This window comes from Styela clava, unplaced genomic scaffold, assembly GCF_964204865.1.
Source record: "Styela clava unplaced genomic scaffold, kaStyClav1.hap1.2 HAP1_SCAFFOLD_145, whole genome shotgun sequence".
NCBI classification, from domain to species: Eukaryota; Metazoa; Chordata; class Ascidiacea; order Stolidobranchia; family Styelidae; genus Styela; species Styela clava.
In genome coordinates this window covers 2,501-7,500 of record NW_027556771.1, presented here as the reverse complement: position 1 = coordinate 7,500, position 5,000 = coordinate 2,501, and the positions used below count along the sequence as shown (strand labels likewise).

Here is a 5,000-nt window from a genome sequence, read left to right as displayed (position 1 = left end):
CTCGCCGTCAGCCGCACTGGGACTTCCGTACGTCACAACTCGGCGCGCTCGAAAAGCGCGCAGATTCGACGCTGGACTCTTCCCGGTTCACTCGCCGTTACTCAGGGAATCCCTGTTGGTTTCTTTTCCTCCGCTTAATAATATGCTTAAATTCAGCGGGTGCTCTCGCCTGAACTCAGGTCGTATGTGTCAAGCGGGCCGCTTCTTACACGGCCCGCTGGCATCGCAAGTCGTCGCCGCCGGCGCCGACCGAGCGCGTACCGTCGCCGCCTTGGCCCACGGTCGGTCTTGATCTCGTGACCGGACCGACCGACCTGGACCCGCCCCTCGAACGTAGTTGAACACGTCGAGGGGCCGGCGGTGTACGGGACACGCGGTCGCGCCGAGAAAGCTCGGCGACCGCTTCAACTTGGGGCGACGCCCGGCCGTCTTCGCAGAGGCCAGGCGACGGCCCTCGGGTGAGGACGAACGCGACCCTGAGGCAGACGCGGTCCCGGGATTGACCCGAGACCGCAATTCGCGTTCAGAAGGTCGACGTTCAATGTGTTCTGCAATTCACATTACTTCTCGCACTTGGCTGCGTCCTTCATCGACTCGCGAGCCGAGTGATCCACCGTTAAGAGTCGTCCTCGACGTTTCGCCCGGCGCCGAAGCGCGCGGACGTCACACTGTGGGATCGACCACAAAACCACCACCGACAACAACTGCACAAAAACACCAACAAACGGCGCCGAGCGACCGCCGGGCTGGGCCGGCGGCACATCGAGCGCGGTGCCCAGAAGCCACCATCGCACTCGGCTGCCTTGCTATGCCAACGTGTTACGCGTGTCGCACGGGGCGGAACCCCGATTGACGGCCGCCCTCTCGGCGGCACCCAAAGACAATTCAGTGCGCGGTCGGCCGGGGCCTACCACCACCTTCGGTAATGATCCTTCCGCAGGTTCACCTACGGAAACCTTGTTACGACTTTTACTTCCTCTAAATGATCAAGTTTGATCGTCTTCTCGACACGCCGACGCGGCCGTTGCCAGCCGCGACGGGGCCGATCCAAGGATCTCACTAAACCATTCAATCGGTAGTAGCGACGGGCGGTGTGTACAAAGGGCAGGGACGTAATCAACGCAAGTTGATGACTTGCGCTTACTGGGAATTCCTCGTTCAAGGGAAACAATTGCAAGTCCCTATCCCAATCACGAATGAGGTTCAACGGGTTACCCGGACCTTTCGGCCTAGGTTAGACACTCGCTGCTTCACTCAGTGTAGCGCGCGTGCGGCCCCGGACATCTAAGGGCATCACAGACCTGTTATTGCTCAATCTCGTGTGGCTAAACGCCACTAGTCCCTCTAAGAAGTTAGACGCCGACCGAGAAGGTCGCGTAACTATTTAGCATGCCAGAGTCTCGTTCGTTATCGGAATTAACCAGACAAATCGCTCCACCAACTAAGAACGGCCATGCACCACCACCCACAGAATCAAGAAAGAGCTCTCAATCTGTCAATCCTACCTGTGTCCGGGCCGGGTGAGTTTCCCCGTGTTGAGTCAAATTAAGCCGCAGGCTCCACTCCTGGTGGTGCCCTTCCGTCAATTCCTTTAAGTTTCAGCTTTGCAACCATACTTCCCCCGGAACCCAAAGACTTTGGTTTCCCGGAAGCTGCCGGAAAGGTCGTCATGGTAACGCCTCCCGATCGCTAGTTGGCATCGTTTATAGTCAGAACTAGGACGGTATCTGATCGTCTTCGAACCTCTGACTTTCGCTCTTGATTAAAGAAAACATTCTTGGCGAATGCTTTCGCAGTAGTTCGTCTTCCGCCGATCCAAGAATTTCACCTCTAACGGCAGAGTACGGACGCCCCCGTCTGTCCCTCTTAATCATTACCTCGTGCTCCGAAAACCAACAAAATAGAACCGAGGTCCTATTCCATTATTCCATGCAACACTATGCAGGCGAACAGCCTGCTTTGAACACTCTAATTTTTTCAAAGTAAACTTATCGGCCACCGCCGACACTCAGTCAAGAGCACCGACGGAGAACCGAAGGTGAGGCGAACGCAACCAGTGACACGCCTTGCGACGGACCGGCGGCGCTCGCCCAAAATCCAACTACGAGCTTTTCAACCGCAACAACTTTAGCATACACTGTTGGAGCTGGAATTACCGCGGCTGCTGGCACCAGACTTGCCCTCCAATGGATACTCGTTAAGAGTTTTAGGATGTACTCATTCCAATTACAGGGCCTCGTTAGAGTCCTGTATTGTTATTTTTCGTCACTACCTCCCCGTGTCGGGAATGGGTAATTTGCGCGCCTGCTGCCTTCCTTGGATGTGGTAGCCGTTTCTCAGGCTCCCTCTCCGGAATCGAACCCTGATTCCCCGTTACCCGTTATCACAAAGGTAGGCACGTAGCGTACCTTCGACAGTTGATAGGGCAGACACTTGAATGATACGTCGTCGGTGCAGAGACCGTACGATCCGCGTGGTTATCCAGAGTCATCAAACGTCACAGGACGAACCCGGTCGGTTTTGATCTGATAAAAGCGCGCCTCCCGAAGTCGGCGCTTAATGCATGTATTAGCTCTAGAATTACCACAGTTATCCACTTCGCTTACGAGACCAAATAAACCAAGACTGATTTAATGAGCCATTCGCAGTTTCGCTTTACGAGAACTCGTACTTGCACCTGCATGGCTTAATCTTTGAGACAAGCATATCACTACTGGCAGGATCAACCAGATAGCTGCGACAGCTGCGCTCGGCCCTTGCTGGGCCGCCCGGCGCGTGCTCGTCGCATTCGTTTAAGACCGAGGCGATCGCCTGCGGCCGTACTCAGCTTCGACAGTCGCTGGCCGCGACGTCCACGCTCTCGCCGGCAGTGCCAGGCGGAGCGATTTGCGTTTTTTCTTTGCTCGCCCTCTCTCGGGCTCGATCCATTCAGTTTCGCACAAACAAGAGCTCTGCCGGCCGCCTGCAGCGGTGCCTAAAACCCGGGCATAACAATGCGACCGTTCTGCTAGGCCGACAAGCGCTCAAGCCAGACGCTCGATCGAACGCCCCCTACATATTAGTCGAGACAACGGCTCGCTCATTAGCATCGCGTTTGTACTTTAACTTTTTTTGGCTCGGCTTCTTTCGACGCCGATGCCGGCGACGCAGCACTCTCTCGCCCGCCAGCCACCGAGAAAAGGGTGCGCTCCGACCGGCCCCGCACCGCTCTTTCTTGGCTCATTCGAAATTACTGTCTTTCGCTCTGACATGCCTTACCTAGGGTTAGGTTAGTATGCTTGCACGTTTGTACTTTAACTTTTTTTGGCTCGGCTTCTTTCGACGCCGATGCCGGCGACGCAGCACTCTCTCGCCCGCCAGCCACCGAGAAAAGGGTGCGCTCCGACCGGCCCCGCACCGCTCTTTCTTGGCTCATTCGAAATTACTGTCTTTCGCTCTGACATGCCTTACCTAGGGTTAGGTTAGTATGCTTGCACGTTTGTACTTAAACTTTTTTCGGCTCGGCTTCTTTCGACGCCGATGCCGGCGACGCAGCACTCTCTCGCCCGCCAGCCACCGAGAAAAGGGTGCGCTCCGACCGGCCCCGCACCGCTCTTTCTTGGCTCATTCGAAATTACTGTCTTTCGCTCTGACATGTCTTACCTAGGGTTAGGTTAGTATGCTTGCACGTTTGTACTTTAACTTTTTTCGGCTCGGCTTCTTTCGACGCCGATGCCGGCGACGCAGCACTCTCTCGCCCGCCAGCCACCGAGAAAAGGGTGCGCTCCGACCGGCCCCGCACCGCTCTTTCTTGGCTCATTCGAGTTTACTGTCTTTCGCTCTGACATGCCTTACCTAGGGTTAGGTTAGTATGCTTGCACGTTTGTACTTTAACTTTTTTTGGCTCGGCTTCTTTCGACGCCGATGCCGGCGACGCAGCACTCTCTCGCCCGCCAGCCACCGAGAAAAGGGTGCGCTCCGACCGGCCCCGCACCGCTCTTTCTTGGCTCATTCGAAATTACTGTCTTTCGCTCTGACATGCCTTACCTAGGGTTAGGTTAGTATGCTTGCACGTTTGTACTTTAACTTTTTTTGGCTCGGCTTCTTTCGACGCCGATGCCGGCGACGCAGCACTCTCTCGCCCGCCAGCCACCGAGAAAAGGGTGCGCTCCGACCGGCCCCGCACCGCTCTTTCTTGGCTCATTCGAAATTACTGTCTTTCGCTCTGACATGCCTTACCTAGGGTTAGGTTAGTATGCTTGCACGTTTGTACTTAAACTTTTTTCGGCTCGGCTTCTTTCGACGCCGATGCCGGCGACGCAGCACTCTCTCGCCCGCCAGCCACCGAGAAAAGGGTGCGCTCCGACCGGCCCCGCACCGCTCTTTCTTGGCTCATTCGAAATTACTGTCTTTCGCTCTGACATGTCTTACCTAGGGTTAGGTTAGTATGCTTGCACGTTTGTACTTTAACTTTTTTCGGCTCGGCTTCTTTCGACGCCGATGCCGGCGACGCAGCACTCTCTCGCCCGCCAGCCACCGAGAAAAGGGTGCGCTCCGACCGGCCCCGCACCGCTCTTTCTTGGCTCATTCGAGTTTACTGTCTTTCGCTCTGACATGCCTTACCTAGGGTTAGGTTAGTATGCTTGCACGTTTGTACTTTAACTTTTTTTGGCTCGGCTTCTTTCGACGCCGATGCCGGCGACGCAGCACTCTCTCGCCCGCCAGCCACCGAGAAAAGGGTGCGCTCCGACCGGCCCCGCACCGCTCTTTCTTGGCTCATTCGAAATTACTGTCTTTCGCTCTGACATGCCTTACCTAGGGTTAGGTTAGTATGCTTGCACGTTTGTACTTTAACTTTTTTTCGGCTCGGCTTCTTTCGACGCCGATGCCGGCGACGCAGCACTCTCTCGCCCGCCAGCCACCGAGAAAAGGGTGCGCTCCGACCGGCCCCGCACCGCTCTTTCTTGGCTCATTCGAAATTACTGTCTTTCGCTCTGACATGCCTTACCTAGGGTTAGGCT

General features: G+C 55.8%; 2 non-coding genes and 1 pseudogene across 2 annotated transcripts; all 3 read right to left on the bottom strand.

Moving 5' to 3' along the window:
* The window catches only part of LOC144419794 (large subunit ribosomal RNA), a 3,695-nt pseudogene extending 3,512 nt beyond the window's left edge, over positions 1-183 (bottom strand).
* Positions 184-471: 288 nt separating this feature from the next.
* On the bottom strand, positions 472-625 carry LOC144419785 (5.8S ribosomal RNA). Its single transcript, XR_013474260.1, has one exon. It is a non-coding gene; the product is annotated as a 5.8S ribosomal RNA (ribosomal RNA).
* A 298-nt stretch (positions 626-923) lies between these two features.
* Positions 924-2,733, bottom strand: LOC144419798 (small subunit ribosomal RNA). The gene has a single exon (XR_013474269.1). It is a non-coding gene; the product is annotated as a small subunit ribosomal RNA (ribosomal RNA).
* Positions 2,734-5,000: the final 2,267 nt, after the last annotated feature.